This window comes from Silurus meridionalis, chromosome 25 (genome assembly GCF_014805685.1).
Source record: "Silurus meridionalis isolate SWU-2019-XX chromosome 25, ASM1480568v1, whole genome shotgun sequence".
Classification (NCBI taxonomy): domain Eukaryota; kingdom Metazoa; phylum Chordata; class Actinopteri; order Siluriformes; family Siluridae; genus Silurus; species Silurus meridionalis.
Genome location: NC_060908.1, coordinates 14520973 through 14540000, shown reverse-complemented (window position 1 = coordinate 14540000; position 19028 = coordinate 14520973). Strand labels below are relative to the sequence as shown.

The following is a 19028-nucleotide window of genomic DNA, read 5'->3' as shown; positions in this document are numbered from 1 at the left end:
GCTCTTTAACAACCCCTATACCTATTTTTTTTTCTCTTTTTATTTCCACTCTGCAGGACTTCTCTTCATGGTCAACAAAGCAAAAGTCATCACGGAGAGAAGTAAAGATCCTGATCCTCCTCTGGGATTCACCTGATCAGCTGATCCAAATCTTCATCATAGTGTTATAATGTGACAGAAAAAGGAGCAGTGAAGGCAAAAATAAAAACATCCCTAACTAGAATATAAATCATGTCATACTTTTGATCTATTTATAGTCACACCTAATAGTAGGAGCCTTAAAACCTGAGATCGTACACAGCACAGATCCCATAGATCTAATTTTTCCTAAATATAACTCAGTTTCTCAAAAGATTACGATGGAAAAAAAACCCAACAGCAAACAGATCAGCTTTTTAAAGCAGCTGTGTGATGAATGATGGAGCACCGAGTACCGAGCCTTGAGGCTTCGCCTCCTCAGTGCTCTGAGCCTCGCAGGAGTTAATGTTTTAATCTATTTTCTGGTGAGTGCTCGCAGTTGAGCGCCATGGCCAAGGGCGGCAAAAAAACCCTAATGAAATGCTCTTTAAGCCGACCCGTCATTAATTGGTCACAGTTAGAAAGGGAGTGTCAACACGGCCGCCATTATCGCCTCTTAATCTTGCAGGAGCTTGAGGTCTTCACGAGAATTTTTTTCCTTTCATGAGATCGCACCAGGCTTGTCAAAAGGAGGAGACAAGAAACATTCAGTTTACAACATGCCAACACATAGAAATGATTACCAGTGATAATAAACGCATGGATTTGTGGTTGAAGACTAACAGAGTTGAGTTGTATATGTTTTTTTCTTAGATTTCTTCAATTCTATGCTAATTAATCAATTGGTGTATGAATAATATTGTACATAGTAATAATATGAACATCTACTATGAACAACAAACCCACAGCGGGTCGGCGGTCACTTTCTTATCTATGACTCAAAGCCTCAACCACAACTACAGTATCTCAATTAGTTTATTTTCGATTCAACACCCTCCACCAATTTACAATGCACAAGATGTGTACTTGAATCCCTGCACTGCCTGGTTGCCATGGTTGGCCCCCTTGAGCAAGACCCTTAACCTTCTGCTCAGTCCTATCCCTTTATCCTGCACCAATTGTATTTTTAAAGCATCAGCCAAATGAGCAAATGCATAATCTAGTGGATTATTTGTTATTCTTTAATATGACGTCAGACATTTCTCAGCATTCAAGTAATCATTTACAACCCCATTTCTAGAATATTTGTAAATAAAACACAAAATGCAATGATCTCATAAATCCACGTTCTATTCACAATAAAACATATCAGATGTTTAAACTGAGAATATATACCATTTCATGTCTTCTGTCCCAATTCTAGATGCTCAACAGTTCTGGGTGTCCTTTGTTGTATTTTTCACTTCAAGATGCATCAACTTTTGAAAGGTCTAGACTGCAGGCAGGGTTATTATTCAGAAAATTTCAGAATGACAGGCTCAAAAATATAATGACTGTTTATAGATGCTATAATAGTAATTTGTTTTGTGAATGTTCCACAACATATGTAAACAATAAATTGACCCTTTTTTTTTTTTTTTTTTTAACCACATAAAAGGTTCTAATTGCTGATAAATTGCTGTGATGTGAAGGTAATAAACACATCAGGACACCACCATCTTTTTCCCCCTGACTCTACTGAACAACTTGTACTGAACGCTGTGGGCGGATCTACCTGTTAGGTTGAGTTCACTACACTGTGGCTGTAGCAACAAACCCGAGCTAAGAAACATGTTAATGAAACAGCTGATCCTCCACCCTGACCTCAGCATTTTCTTTTATTTTTTATTCAGAAGCTTCACCCTCTCCAGCTTGGGACCGAGACATATGTGTCTGATGAAACCTGGCCACACCGATCCAGCCTAAGGGTCCTCCAGAGCATGCAGAGCCTCCAGGCCTCTTATTCAAGCCCTCAATGCATCACTCGGCAGGGGACATACAGACCGCATCCCCCCTCTTTTTTTTTTACACACTCCTCCACCCCGTGTGAGGTTCCCCACAGAACACCTTTCACTCTCTGTCAGCAATTAAGTCGTTTCTGGTTTCCCAACATCTTAACCCTTATGTTCGGTCAGGAGGTGAATAAGCAGAATAGTTTTTGAATAATAAAAATACAGAAAATTACATAAATGGCATAATTAAAAAAATTTCAGAAAATTATGTTATTCAGTGTTAAGAATGTCAAAATTGTGATTTTATGTTGATTTTGTTGTACTTCAATTTTCATTAATATGCACACACACCTGCCTTATTACTCAAGATTATTAAAAAGAAACTCTGGAGCATAAGGTTTTAGGTCAACAGTCAACGGCAAGGTCCGACAGAAAGTGTATTCGCTCATCTAATGTGATAATCGCACAATTATTTTCCTTTTTATTTACCCTTATACTTACATCTACAGAATTTACCTTAACAAAACAAAAAAACACTTTGGAGGAGGTAATCATATCATTGTGAAAGTCTATCATTGCGATAGTCTAATCAAGCTGAACACTGGTAACAGCCTAAAAAAAAAAAAAACCTGCCCAGTTATGATAAAAAATTAACGCGCCCCAAGATGATAGCAAGAGAAAAATACGGAGAAGAAAAGCCAGGGCTCATGATCCAAAGCATACGGCATCTGCCATATATGGAAGCAGTGTTACAGCATGGTCATGTGCAGCTGTCAGTAGAACTGGGTTTCACAGCAATTCACCCCTGATTACAAGTGTTCATTTAATACTGAACAGCATTTATTTTATACCTTTATAGTTACATTATTATTGTACAAACTCTGTGAGGCATGAATCACTTGCATTATAGCTAAAATAAATATTTTCTTCTCTGTCTTTATAAAGCAGTTTGTAACACTGAAAACTCCTGCCATGAATATTAAACATTAATTCAAAAGTATTTTATTTCTGAGAGTTAAGAATTTGTGAATCGATTTACTGTGTATGGTTTAGAAGTGTGGTATTGCATGCCTAAAAACAGATTTCTTTATTGGTATTGTGATTTGACTTACTAGTCTCGAACACAAAACTGGATAGTTGTTTCAGTACCTCAACTAATGTTGAGGAAAACTGCCCCCAACTCATTCCATTTGCAACAAAACCGCTCTGCTTGTTTTTAACAATGTGAAACTCCTATAATTTCTATGTTCTGTCTGGTCGATTCTTTTAGCATAAGCCAATTACAAGCTTCTTCACAATATAACTATGCCAACATCCGCATAAATATATTAATGATCTGAAGCATGAAGTTAATACGGTCTTAATTAAAAGTCCATTAAGTCAGTGGAATTGAAGCTTAATCCCACAAGCCTAAGTAACTTACTGTTAAAGAGTCTACAAATTGCTTACAAATGAATGGTAGAAGTCCATCAACGGAGCCCTAATCGAGCCGGCGTAATTACTTTAAAAAGTGAATTATCTTTTACAGGGCTGTTATCAAAAGTTATCCGGCCAGGGCCTGGGCGATTATTAAAACCTTAATCAAATATAGATGGTCATTTGTTAATTGAATTATTCCAGACCATCAGAGAGCATTTCGGAAGGTGAACGATGAGGAGTAATGGATATGAGAGTATATCTTACTGATATGACTGTAGATGGATAGCGTTAAAGAGAAAATGTGGACATTAGGGACAAACTGATCACTTCCTCACTCTCATATATTATGCTCTCAAACTAAATTAAGTAAGTTTGTCCTTGTACAAGTCTTTCCTTATTCTTTAACAGTCTTTAACAATAAACAGGGTTTAGGTAATGTCAGAATCAGAATATTTGCTGTTTGTAAAATGTCTTGAGGAGGATTATTTGAGATTGGTACGGTTGTAGAAGTTTTCAGAAGTTTCCAAAGGGGTGGAACTGGATCTAATCCAAATCCTTCCATATCACCTAATGTTCTGAAACAACATTGGCAACAATACACACCCAGCCATGAAGAATGCAGAGTTGTCTCCACTTCCTAGACTCCTCCCAGGTAGGAGGAGCTAAATCAGGTTAGACTCCACCCTCTTCCTGGACATTTCTGCAGCAGGAGATGCTTGGGAGCGGCCCGGGTTCGATCCCCGGTCAGGGAACCAACCCCAGCCACTCTTAGTGCCGGTCCCAAGCCCGGATAAATGGGGAGGGTAGCGTTAGGAAGGGCATCCAGTGAAAAAACGTGCCAAATCAAACATGCGAAGGATCTGCTGTGGCGACCCCTAATGGGAGAAGCCGAAAGAATGTATCTTGTATTTGGATTAAAAACAGCATGAAGCCTGATTTTAATAAATACAAAATTTTGAAAAAAAAGAAAACAATAAATATACAGAAATCTATTCCAGTTTCATGCAATCCTTTTTACATACAGCTGTCTTTATCTCCAAATCCTGAGAAATTACCCCCTCCAAATATTTTTTTAAAATACACCCCAACTTTGAATACTACACTCATTACTGTCCTTCAACAGGGCCTGAAGCTAAGACAGGTGTGAGTGTGAAGTCTGCCTCTCAAACGCTGCCACCCAACACACAAACACACACACACAAACACAGCGAAAAAAGAAAAGAAGGCTCATTGTGTGGCGCTGCAGTTGAGTGGCAAACATACTGACAGCTCTGCGGTTTCACACTCGCACACTGAGGGATGGAAGAGCTCCGATAACAACACTTCACTCCAGCACCACTGCTTTAGAGAGGCTACGCGGCCGGCCGTTTGAAGAAAAATGCTTTTTCGACTTCCAAAACAAGTATGATAGGTCTTTAGGTCATGTTATGAACGCAACTGAATCAACTTGAATCGTGAACCTGTCGTACGAGTGGCGATTGGATCACAAGGCAAATTGGCTTCAGCTGTATTGACTGTAGGCCACACCTATCATTTCAATCACATGTAAATCGAATGTACCTGAAACAAACCATAAATCATGCATTTTCTGCGATCGTGAGTGTTACATTTCATCAATGCAGGAAAGAAAGGGGTGTTTTGTTACTTGTACTTGTACCCAGCAATGTTAGGAAGCTGGGGTCAGAGTGCAGGGTCAGCACCCCTGGAGCACAGAGGGTGAAGGGCCTTGTTCAAGGGCCCCAAGAGTGGCAGCTTGGGCTTGAATCCCCGACCTTCTAATCAATAATCCAGAGCCTGAACCACTGACCATAACCACTGAGCTACCACCAAAGTTGCAAAATAAAAGATATTTGTTTTTTCCCCCATAAAGCTAAACTATATGACCATAAATTTGGTATGTGATTTCTGAGCATCCCATTCCACAATTAGTCTCAAGTTGCTGTTATAATAACCTCCACTCTTCTCAGAAGATGTTCCACTAGATTTTGGAATGTGCTTGTGGAGATTTGGAGATTCATTCAGCCACATGGGTGTTAGTAAAGTCAGATACTGATGTAGGTGAGGTCAGGAGGCCTAGAGTGCAGTCAATTCTCCAAAGCATCCCAAAGGTAGGATTGGGGTCAGAGCTTTACTGCAAACCACTCAAGATCTTCCACACATTTCCAACCCATGAAAAGTCTAAATTCATGAGCTGGGTTTGTGCACAGGGGTATTGTCATGCTGGAACAGGTTTGAGTCTCCTAGTTCAATGAAGGGAAAAGTTCATTCCACCAGACGTCTTGTACAATCGTAATTTCTACAAATTTTGTTTGGGAAAACAACACATGGCTGGAAAAGTGTCCCAATACAATTTCTGTGCATTATCCTAATCAGATTAGGTTATGTTAAAGTATCACATTCACACAAAGGACATTCCTTTGGGACACAAAATAATTCCTTTTTCTATTCATGTTCACACCATGGCACTAGATGTGTTTATTTTTTCCACTCTCCTCATTGTTCTGTTACTCATGCATGCCTCTGTATACTTAGTTTGTCCAAATCTCGGCCGTGGCGATGCAGATGTAACATTTGTCTTGTCAATAAAACTATTTGCACTGCATTGATTAGCTGTAGCTCTGCGTGCGGGACGAGTCGGAGCGCCTCGGGACTTCCTGACAGGAAGAGAAAGAGTGAGAAAGACAGAAAGACGGATTGTGTGTGAGGTGATGTGCGAGAGCTGATTCACCAAACACAGATTGTGTCACAGGCTCATGCTGACTGGCAGGAGGATGCCATGTGTGTGTGTGTGTGTGTGTGTGTGTGTGTGTGTGTGTGTGTGTACTGCACAGGGCTGATACTACACTCTGGAGATTTCTCGGATAAGAGAGCTGCTGTGTTCTCTTCACACCATGGCTCCCCTGAGAGTGACAGGGACAAAGCTGGATGGTGGACGACTGTGTGTGTGTGTGTGTGTGTGTGTGTGTGTGTGTGTGTGTGAGAGAGAGAGAGAGAGAGAGAGAGAGTGTGGATTTAGAAACCTTAGTCCGAAATCGTATCTTTACTGCATGTCTCATAAATCATCAGTTGCACATTTGTTGCTAATTCTGCACTTGAATAATTTTAACCTCTGCATTTGTGTGTGTGTGTGTGTGTGTGTGTGTGTGTGTGTGTGTGTGTGTGTGTGGGGCGGGGAGGTTTTTAGAGTTTTTTTCTTACCCACCATCAATCCAGCTAAATGCCATGTAGTTATGTCGCCTAAACCAAATATGAACCAAATGGAAACCCTAACCCTTGCCTTCTCAAAACTCTTTGATTTATAGATATAACAATCTAATATACTGTATATGTATGTTGGTCAGAATAATGCATTTAAGTACAGCTACACATTTAGTTACAGCTACATTGATTATTGTTGATACTTTGAGCAGCCATGTTGATGTCTGTGTCCAGTTTATGGAACGATTTCTTCTACATTGTAGGTTTTACCTAACAGGAACTAGCTAGTTTCTTGACTGTGTAAAGGTTACATACACAAAATGAAAGTACAGAGAGATCTCTGTAAAAAAAACAACAACCCTGCACTGTCAACCTCTGCACATATGTAGACATCACTCGAAGCTTCCCACGTCTCAATCGATCAATCGCAAGGCCTGCGATCTATAACACGCCCCATTATCACATCTGATTAAAAGTGCCACGGGACAATGTCCGTCTCGAGCCGACCTGACAGGGCGTAATAGAACAGGCAGCATTCAAGAAGAGCGAGAGGACAGCGCTGATAGCTAGTGTGTCTAGCGCGATGCAAACGGCCTTGCCTGCCGCGACTTCATTACTTAGGAAACGTGACAGAAGCAAGCCGCGGGTTCCTGATGCCGCGGATGACGAGCGCGATAACGTCTCGATCCACAATCATACATAAAAAGCCAGATTAGTTAAAAGCGGCGGCCTGCCCTTGGCCCGGCGGCTCTTCTCATTCATCTGCGTATTAATAAAGACAGGCCAATTCCTCCCCTTAACTCGGCAAGTGCCTGCAAAATGAGCAGCTGACTTTGAATTTAGAGTGTTCATTAATAGGATATTATGGTGTATCGTGGGCCGAGATGGAGGGGAGGGAGACGATTGTGGAGTCCGTGGATGAGGGCAATGTCTGACATGAACATCAGGATTTCCTACACGGTCGTGGAATATCAGAAGGTGTATACAGTGCTTTCTGTTGGACCCCAATAAAACAAGATCGATGTGAAGGCACCGTGTGCATCAGCCTGTTGTTATTGATATACGGAAATGTAACGGAGCTAAAAGCAGTTGCCGAGAAACTGGTAAACTCCTGTCCTGAAGACATTCCTGTAGAGGAAAACGTTTTCTAACAGAGCAATGACCACTGGAGTCTACGAACATTAATTATATGTAACTCAACACCATATAAACAATTATACCTTGACCTGGAACTACTGTCAGAGCTGCTCTTATATAGAAAATCAATCAATAATTATGAAAATTATCTTTGAATATCTTAATTTTAATTACATTTTCGGAAGTGCCATCACAGCATTTGAAATATCGTAAGGACCAAGAGGTATAATCAGAATGCTACAATTATTTTAGCAGAAATACAAAAAAATTAATCAAGATTAATAAAAGCATCGGTCCAGAAAGGATTCGGTGCATGTTGGACCAAATGTATTGAGACACTCAAAATTAAAACTAAGAACAGCAGCCAGTGAGCTCTTGCTAACAGCTCAAGCAAATGCACCTGCTCAAGCCTTAAAAGAAATTAGCACTTAGATTGTCACCACGATACGTTTTTATCAGGCGTGCACAGCTGTTGGACGCTATCTGATTTTCGAGGGATTAACCCGCATAATCGCACACGTCTACTGCAGTCCGGTTCAAGGCCATGCTCGAGTTCCCTTTGGTTTGGGACTAAAAAGAGTGAAACCAAACACATTTCTAAAGCACACTGGAATTCAACAATTATAACACAGCTAGGAAAGAAAATTATTTTAAAAACAAACAAACATGACAAATCTGCTAGTCTGTGACAAGAATTTTATGATCTAAATACAACTGATGCTAATGTTGTGTGATGATAAACCAGCCCCTTGCAATGCTAACACACAACTTAATTTTAAAATGTTCTGAAAACTCAAGTGTGGAAAAAGTCTATCATTTCCCACCACAGCTGAGGAACATGTTTATATTTCTTTGAGTCTTGTCTCAATTTCTGCTTGTTTCTCTGTTTACATTATGACTTCTTGCTGAGTCATGCTAGCTTAATTAGCCTCGCTAATTAGCTACCACTTTTCACATTGCAGTCAATGATCTGAAATGTATTCAGACATCCATTTTTGGAGTTTGAAAAAATCAGAAAATATATATTTTAGGTGCTTTCTTCTCTTTATATGTATAAGCTTTGTACTTTTCATCAATAAAACTAATATTTTTTTGGGCTTAGAAGATAAGAATGAGGCTTGAGGAATGAGATTTAAATTGAACTCATGATTATGGTTAACTTATCATTAGATCTGATTATTTAAAATAATTAATGTATTAAATATAGTTGTGTTTATTGTGTGTAAATTTGAAAAATAATTACATTTTTGAATTCAATATGGAAATCTGATACCTAGTCGATTTTCCATTCATGAAAAAAACCCCACCTCTGAATCCGTCAGTAGCCCGGCTCTCGTCTCATTGTCATCGGAGGGCTTTAAGGAGAGGGCAGGACGGAGTGAAGAGCAGGCTAATGGCGTACCAATCATCTCCAATCTCCATCTTCCAATAAATGTCTTTTGAAGTCCGGGGTAATTGGAGAGGATGAAGACAGGCATCACGATGAGCAGCAATATTAAATACGAAGCAGGTCAGCAGGGAAGGCAGCCACTCGGGACATCCATTGCCATTGACATGCCAGAGGTTGAACGGTGCATCTGTGATAAAAAAAAATGGACTGAAATAAAAGAAACTGAACAAATGCAACTGGAGAAATGAATGCGAGCGAATTTGTTTTGACATGTCCCGGATGAGGGGGCTATTTTGAAAATGGAAGAAGATCTGTACTTTGAATTAGTGAAAGCTTTCATGCATAAACATAATGCAGTGTTGTATATCAAAAAATGATACATAAAACATTTTTGCCAATTTTCTTGTGGAAAAAAGAAAGTAATGTAAAGAGAGGCAGATCTCACACAACCTTTATACTTATCGTACCTTAAACATAACATATTTACCTTCATTTGGACACAAGCAAATCTGCAATATTGAGACGATCATAATGCAGCATATGTTATACCACTAAGTGTCTCGAATCAAAAGCTTCCTACATAATGACAGTGAAAGAGAATAAAAAGAACAAGGATGAAGGAGTGAAACTGAGAGTGACAGTGTAAGGGGTCTGAACAGGCAGACAGAGAGAGGGAAAGAGAGCGAGAGAGATGGGAACAGGTGAAAAGCAGGCCGGCAGATGGCTGCAAGAGCACTCCACAATGTGCTTGCCAGATCTATATTCATACTGTTGGCCCACCTTTGAGTTTGAAAAGGATTACACCTTGTGTTCAAACACACAAGGGCCCAGGATGCAATGGGGCACCCACTTAAGGCAGTCTTCATTCAAGCTTAACTCCTTATGGCTCATTATGGGTAATCCTTATTAGAAGCGCAGTAATGCAGGTCTGAACTGGCCGCCAGCAGATACAAGGACATGTGTTGCTATTGTGGCCGGGTGTATCGGGTTAATCCCGATTCAAAGGAGGAGAATCCGGGTGCTTCCTACACCCTCTGGAGGCCCTCCCCGGGGGTCTCGGCAGAGGTCCCTGTCGGCATGGCAACACGGCGGCTCGCACTATTGTGAACCGACCTGTTGGCAGCCAACCTTTCTTGGCGGTATGCAAATGAGGATCACAAGGGACAAGCTAAAAGAGACATAAATGCCACAAGAGCTTTTTATTAAGATACAAAAGCAGGGAAAATGACTTTGAGGTATAATCCTGTTGCCGAACAGAAGCCGGGTGAGTAAAGATCACAAATGCGGTCATGTCAAGCAAGAGCTTTGGTCCTGGAATGACGATGTGATTTATTTTTGTCTTTTGTTTTGCACATAGTGAATAAAATACAATGGAGCCAAGAGAATATGTGCTAGAATGCAATGAGGTATGCATTTGTATACATTAAAAACTTCATTAATGGGTTTTGAGTATCAGTATAAAGGCTTGAGGTTATACACTTTAAAAATCATGTGTGAATGCACACAAAAGGCATTTTGCATTTAACTACCAATCATGCACATGATCCATGACTTTCAATCAATCTACACTTCCACCTCAGTGTCCTATAATAGTCTTATTTACTGATTGCTGACACTGGCTGTTTCTATTTAAACAAACAACCAACTGGGTTGTATTTTAAGACTGGTCAAACTTTGAAAGCCAAATTTTTTCTGCAACTGCAGTTGAAACAAGTCAGAAATTTGAGTTGCAATTAAGTTTCAGGAGTGTAAGCAACCATCGATGAGTATCTGAAATTATGCCATACAAGATAATTATGTACAAGATGTACACGGGGTTTAGGAGTGCAAAAAACAAGGTGCTTTAAGACAGCTTGTTGGTGTCCACTCTTGGCGCTAACTTGTTTATCTAGGGTTGCAGTAGCAATGCCTCGTTGTTGCAGGACAAGAAAAACAAAAATTAGCAACCTGCATCAGTGTGTGAATGGCTGCATGAGAGAAATTGCGGTGTTCAGATGTGTTTATCTTCATTGTGATATTTCTATTAATATTCTTGTCTTAAGCAATGCTATAAAAGGTGTTTGTGCTAATTTTATGTATGCTATTTCGTTTGGAGGCCTTGTACATGCTACGCCATCTCTGAAATATGATCCGGCGTGTTTATTATTTCTGAAACAGTATTCATAACTATATTCGACAGTTGTGACTGAGCACTCTGGGGAGCCGCTCCAACCCCTTAACCCTCTAATGTACTTCATAATAGCAACCACAATGGCTTCGATAACAATAAAAGATATGATATTATCCATTTTTCCACTGTGTATCAATCTCCTCCCAGGGTTACTTGCGTTCTAGCCTAATAACCCACTGCACGTGTCAATTCCACAGAGCCTGCACTCTTGAAATGCCAAGCGGGACGATGCATATAAAAAATCCTATTGTCCAAGTCTCCACATGTCACTGGTTTATCAGTGTGCTCTGAGATCCATGTTACCTCACAAGGTCATCTTTTATGCACAAAAAAGCATCAGGTGCATGCAGAAAGAGTGGTATAGCCTCTTATCAAGCCTTATCGCTAAACTGGGTTCGTGTTTTTGCATGTTCTTTGACATTTTGGCCTTTAATAAACAAGGAATAAGAAATAACTGGGTATGCTGGTGTAGGAAAAAAATAATGTAGGATGCATACATGTTTATTGTTAATATCTTAGGCAATTAATTGCAAAAATTTCAGTGCATATAATTGTGACATGCAACAACTGTTGTACAACTGAATTATTATATATTATTATATATATTATTATATATATGTCATCTGGATTTTTCTGCCATCTTTTTTATTTCTGATATTTCAAACAGTATATTTCAATAAGATTGGAAATTCATTGATTGTACAGAATCTATGTTTAATATATAAATTAACATCCGTCTAATTTTTTCTTTCATGGCACTAATGTGGCATTGTTTTTGCGCACTTATTTTTGCACTATTTATATGACACTTTAAGGACAAAACACACAAATCCCTTTCTGGCAATTCATGTATATATATAATGATTCCATAATGATGCTAATTACACAATTATAAATTCTTTGTCACTTTGTAATTATTGACTGATCACCACAAACAACACTTTGTCTTATACAAGAAACTACCATATCATTAACACCACTGACAGGTGAAGTGGATGACAGTGATAATCTCATTACAGTGTCTTGGCACCTGTCAAGGAGTGGGATATATTAGACTGAAAGTGAACAGTCAGTTCTCAAAGTTATTGCATCTGAAGCAGGAAAAAATAGGCAATTGTAGGAATCTGAAGACTTTGACAAGGGCAACATTTTGTTAGGACACCTTGGGTCCTGGATTTCATGTGGATGCTACTTTTTCATGTGCAACCTACCTAAACATTGTTGTACACTGAGGTCACCTTTTCATGGCAACAGTATTTCTTAATTGCAATGACCACTTCAACAGTTTTAAGGAAAATGGCGTTCAAGGTGTTGACTTGGCCTCCAAATTCTCCAAATCTTATTTCACTTGGGGATCTGTGGAATGTTCTAGACAAACAAGTCTCATCCATGGAGGCCCAACCTCACAACTTACAGGACTTCAAGGCTCTGCTGCTAACATATTGAACCCAGATACCCTAGCACCCCTTCAGAGGCTTTGTGGAGTCCAGGCATCAATGAGTCAAAACTGATTTGACAACACAAGAGGAACCTACACATGATCACATTCTTAGGCAGGTGGTTTCATTTTATGGTTGACAAGAGTTTGTTGTTCCTGTTAATAATCATACTGAGTATGTCATAACATGCTTTGGCATTAAGACAAGTCACTGATTTTTTTCTTTTTTTCTGAAAGAGTGCAAATTACCAGACCATCCTCTACCCTTTGTTCAAACTGACATTTTATGCCTGGAGTAAGTAAACCCCCACTAGGGTTTAAACACACACACCACCCCATTAAAGTGTAATTAAATTATGGAGTGATGATATACATCACAGCAGTGGCACTTGTTTGTCTCTCCGTTATCAGAGCGGAAACTTTGCACACTGAGAATATTACCCAGTGCTCCTGACTCACTCTCTCTCCCCTCGACTTGTTCTACAGATGCTAATGTTCCAGCAGAGCGGATACGACTGAGGGGTCTGGGTTGTGGTAGCTCACTGAATTTTGATTATTTGTGAATTAGTTTTTAAATGATTGATATTGTTGCATGTTGCATTTGCATTTGACTTTGAATTATAATACTGTAAACGTAGTCTTATAACATGTAGCAAAGGTTTGGCACAATGCCAAGGCTCAGTCGCGTTTAATGCACTCATTTCATTTTGTGTTATTTTACCAAGTGCAAAGTATTATGGATGATAATTTGATCTTTGCTGAACATGCCAATGAGGAAATAGAATGATTCCACAAACTTTGAAGTGAACATCATAAAGATCAATCCAGTCAAGGTCATGGAATGAAAAACAAAGGTCAGGATTTTCATATGTTCCCAAATAAACTGTGAGCTATAAACTGGCTTTGGCAGGTTTTGTGTTTTTTTTTCCAGGGTCACCATCCAGGGGCTCATGCCTGTTATATGTAGCTTTAGTGGGGGCCAATCAGTGGGCATTCCTTGTAAGGTGCCTAGACCACTTCAAGTCTTTCATTTCTTTGAAGAATACAGAGTGGCGATATTTCAGCTTTCCAACAGCTCCTACTTAAACCTTTTATGGAGAGACCCATCTGTTTAAGATTATACATGGAACATAGAATTAAGAAGTCCCTCAGAAAGACTAACTGAAATCAGGTTCCAGATTTAATCTTTTCCCCAGAGTGTACCCATATTTTAGATAAAGTGGCTTATCTTGCTAGTCTGGGTAGCAACAATGTGAGTAGGCCAGTCAAGTCTTTTGTATTCCTGACCAGAGATTCCAGCTTCTCCTTGCAGATCCACAGATGTTCCCCAGCCAACAATGACACATAATTGCTAGACTGCCCTGGGTGTCTCCACCCAAGGGACTAGCCTGATGTACATACCTGTAGTAAGAGGAGACCAAAAAACATCCTTGGCCAAACCACCTCAAGCTTTTAAAGAAAGAACAAGTAACTGATGGTAAAAGGAAGAGTTTTACCATCTAACCCTAACCCTAACCCTGACTGAGTTCTTTTGGTTTAAGAAAAGAGTTAGGGTTAGGGTTATGGTTAGGGTTAGGATCATTATTCAAACTAGAATAATGATCATAACTATATGAAGTACCCAAACAAGTTTGGACAATTTTGCTAATCACAATTGCACAAAAATTACTATGTATAATGTGTTGGCAAAATAGATCTATACCAAGGTTTTTTAAACTCTGCTTCAGTAAAACCTGTAAAATAAATAAAGAAATAAAAGCCTAAGGCTACAACACCTTTGACTACTTTCCCAAAACAGCCCCCAAATTGGCCACTTAAATCCTACAGACTACACTGATTTCCTCTCTACAGTTGCTCACTTGTTTTGTTCACCTTCTGTTGGGGGAAATTGCTGTTGTACGTCTTCCCTCTTTATGGGGAGCATTATAGTGTAAGAAACACACAGCAAGTGCCATTTAGGTGGGGGCAATTCAAAAATTTCCCCCTGTTTAACAGCTTAAATGACCAGCAGTGCATGTCATTGCTGTTTAGAATGTGGCACAATCGATAAGTGGCATAATTGGACATGATGGTACGTGGTAACGAGTTGTGGTGGGACATGGCTGTGTAAACACTCATTATTTCAAAGGAGGCCATCGTAACCAAGTCACGTGGTTGTGAAGGTACAGGTGAAGGGGAAGCACGTGGAACAGCAGCAGCAATCTATTGTAATCACCTCGCCATTTGCTAACGGCAAACAGCCTTCTATTCTGTTATTGTGAATGGCAGGCAATTTGTGACAGTTTGCTGACTTGTTAGTGCACTTACATTGTGGCTTTCCTGGTACACGTCGGCTCTTCAAAAAACGACATTTCGCTTTGGTTCGGTACGAAATCGGCTGGTTTTAACCTTTGTTCACTTTTAATGTTGACCGTTGCAGAGAATGCTTTGTGCTTGTAGCATAAAACAGGCATTGGTTGTTGTTTTTTTTGTCATTCTGTCCCGTCAGGCCATTGTTATCGACTGCTTTTGATGAAGTCTAAATGGCGCGTCTCTTAATTTGCCTGCGCACCTGTGATTAATTAGTAGATTAAGGAGTATCAGCATCACTCTTTCGAATCAATTCTGCCTAATTAACAGCAAGAGCTCTCCAATAGAGAGACGCCTCATTGACATGCTGATGCCACTCAAACTGATACAAACTTACCACAATTAAGGTAATTACACGTGGTTGATGGTACTCAGAATAGAGTAGCGCATCGAGAGACACTTAGCTCAATGGGACGACCCTTTCCAAAAGCAGTCCGGACGGAACAGAGGCTTAGCATCACACACTTATTTCTCTAAATAAAACTGCACATTAGATAAAACTCGGATGCCAATGTGATGTCTGTTTCCAAAGCTTTTGATTGGATTCATCCAGAACAGGCCATTTTGGAGCTCAGAAAAGTTGCAAGATGGGATTTAATAGGGAGATAACTAGGAAGAAAGTGAAGCATTAGACATAGCTTTTCTATCAAAGAACATAAATTCAGAAATGCTGATCATGGAGATTTTAAAAAACCTCATTTTATATTACACAACCTAAACAAACCCAAAAAGGCTAAACGATGTGCACAAAATAAATTAGCAGCACTTTATTCCCTTGTATTTACTCAAAACCTGATTACTTACAAGCAGAACCAAGCAACATCAAATGCCACCGTAATTGAAATTTAGGGAAGCGTTGCTCTGCCTCATAGTGAAATCCAACTGAGTTGCACATTGCGCAGAAGCGGATTGATTAGATGTGCCTGCCAATACAATCCCATGAATTTAGACGTTCATTTTACGCCACATTATGACTTGCGCAGAGGCAGCAGATGTGTACGTTTCTTCTTCTTGCTTTGTTCTGCTGCTTTTATTTTAGAGCTTTGATATACAGACAATTATGTACAATATATTTAGATAATAATCTCACTGAGCAACCATATGCTAATGGTTAACATGTTCAGTCCACATGAAGTATCTACAGCGTATTACAGCTTGGACATGGATAACTTCCATAAATCCAGAAAATCTTGCAGAAAACTACACCATATCTGTAACTACATTTAGCTTAAATTATATGGAGCATCAGCCACAGTGGTGGTGTTTTTTTTTTTTACTTCACTACATTTCAAAGTCAAATATCTACATTTTTACTTGACTACATTTTGTGAAATCAGTTGTTCCTCTTTATTTATAAGTGGATAAAAACTTAACTGGTTAAACACGCGAGCTCTGTTTTGAACTTGTCGCTTGATTGTATCTACTTATCACGAAAACACAGTTCAGAGTCAGTTGAACTGCAAGCTAAAGAGTTTGAGAGGAATAAATGATAGAAGAAACTCCTGACTCGAACCCGCCGCGTTTTTTTTTTTATCGTTTAAAAGAAGGTCATGATAATTGTAATAGATATCAATCAGTGTTTGAGTCATTAATATCATTCTATTAATAGATCGATGTGTTAAGAGTCACATTGGAGTCTTTTCACATAATCTGAGCTGATCAAGCAAAGAGTCTTGTGACAAAAATGCTAATAGGAACATTATAGAAATAATAAATCATAGTACTTTGTATACTTAAGTACATTTAAAGGCAAATATTGTTGTACTTTTACTAACGTGAAAGTTTAAACAGAGCAATTTTACATTTAATGGAGTTGTATTTTGCCTACTTTAACTCAACTACATGGTTTGTGTACTTCATCCACCACTGATCAGCCATACATAACCAAGTATAAGATATGACTCTAGTATCATATAGAAATATATCCTACAGTGAACGGGACAGTAAACACCTTTTCAAATAGTCTTAAAGCATATTCCTTCTTGAACTTACTTCGCCTCCATTGTTTTGGCTAATCTCGATGTTGTGTCTAAGATGCTGAGAAGAAGTGCCTACGCCTCCACCACACGCCAAGACAGAGTTCGTCATTGAGAGTCTCTGTCTCTCCCAGGGACCTGTTTACTAGTCAATTAATACATTAACCTGCATGCCAGAGTTTGACAGAGAGCCCTTGTCACCCTGCTCCCTGCCTCAGAGGGATGAGAAGCGCAGTCTGGCCTCCATCAATATCCCTGACCTCTGCCTTCATCTCTGCATCCCACGGAGAAAGCGTTCATAACTCTTCCGTGCAGCACCTGCCGCTGAAGACAGCCATATTTCCTGACGAAGTCATGTGACCCCTGGCCCGTGACAACCCTCCTCCTGAAGGACGCAGTGAGGTCAGTGCTAAAAGATGCAGCATAATAACGGACTGGCAGAATATATTCAAAACAAACTGCGTCATATTCTCTTACCTAGGTATAGTTACACAATGCTTTATGCTTTATAATGTCTTCTTATATCTGTTTGCAACAAAAATCCTTTCATTTAGCTCAGTCCACGTCCATAATCTCGCAAAATGCTCTATTATCTGTAATTTAACAGTTCAGAAACACAGTGGTGTGTTATAATGCTTTATACATCGTGTATGTCATAGAGATACATTATATGGGCAAAAGTATGGCTTTCCCAGTCATGTTGTTCTTCACCAAACTACTACCAGAAAAGTTTTTTGTAGACCAAAACCTGTTCCAGATTGAAGATATGGAGTGAAAGCTCTTGAGTGGCCTGCTATAAAGCTCTGATCGCAACCCTGCTGAACACCATTGGGATGAATGTGAAAGACGACTGCACCCAAAGCCTCCTCACCTCACCTACACCAACACTTTACTAACACCCTGGTGGCTGAATGAATCTCACAAATCTCCACAAGCACACAGCAAAATCTAGTGGAACATCTTTCCAAAAGAGTGGAGGTTATTCTAACAGCAAATGGAAACTCAATGTGGAATGGGATGTTCCCAAAACACGTCTGAAACATCTGGAAGGGTCAAAAAGTTTTTAATCTAAAATGATTATTATACTTTATGATTGTTAATTAGTGTTGCACAGACTTTCCAAAGCATCATTCAAAAAGGATTAATTAATGATTATTAATGATTGTTTCTCCTATCCGAATGCATGATTACGTTTTTTTCTACAACTGCAGGTTATATAAGACTTAACGATGCCCCACTATTGATTCTCTTCTTCTGGATGGAGTTCTCATTTATTTGGATGCTGCTGAGGATGTTTCCACATAGACATGAGATACATGAGATTGGTGAATGTTAAAACTTACTACTTAACCATGAACAAGGTTTTGGACTGGCAATTAATACATACAGTTTTGCTATGAAGAGTTAGGAGTATAATGGCCACAAACTATTTTGTACTCAAGTCTCTATTAATAAACAGTTCAACACTTCATGATAACACTATAATGAATTTCACTTCAAATGATTTATAATTGGACTATTCAGCATCACACTAGATGAGGATGGGTTCCCTTCTGAGTCTGGATCTTCTTTAGGTTTCTTTCGCAAGCCATCTTAGGAAGCTTTTCCTCAACAGTATCACCAATGGCTCACTCCTTAGGCATAAATGTATTAATTTATAAACAATAGATTAATGTCTAGGAAATGAATTCACAGAGAAATTGACAAATATCTAGATAGTAGAAATTTAGAATCATTTCAGAAATGTCCTGTGATTCTTTGAAAATGTGCAATTTTTGGATTCATTCAATGGAAATGAGTAAAAGCCATGGAGGAGCGCATAGAAAGAATCTCTCCCATCTGGAAACCAGGATCAGTCTGCCAGACTTGACAATTCAATCCAATGCATTCACACCAGCGTCAGCTTAGTAAGTAAAATTCGGATTTCATGTTGATTTAACCAAGAAAATGATAAGCATAAGCTGGCGTTCTGTGGCAAATTGTGTACAACGGCAACGCACAA

At 39.3% G+C, this 19028-nt stretch overlaps 1 protein-coding gene across 1 annotated transcript in view; it reads right to left on the bottom strand.

The window, feature by feature from the left end:
• The window catches only part of lhx1b (LIM homeobox 1b), a 45961-nt gene that overhangs the window by 24950 nt on the left and 1983 nt on the right, over positions 1-19028 (bottom strand). Inside the window, exon 2 of the mRNA XM_046838571.1 lies at positions 9011-9280. The gene's annotated coding sequence lies outside the window, so the exon portion shown is untranslated. The remainder of the gene's footprint in view (positions 1-9010; positions 9281-19028) is intronic.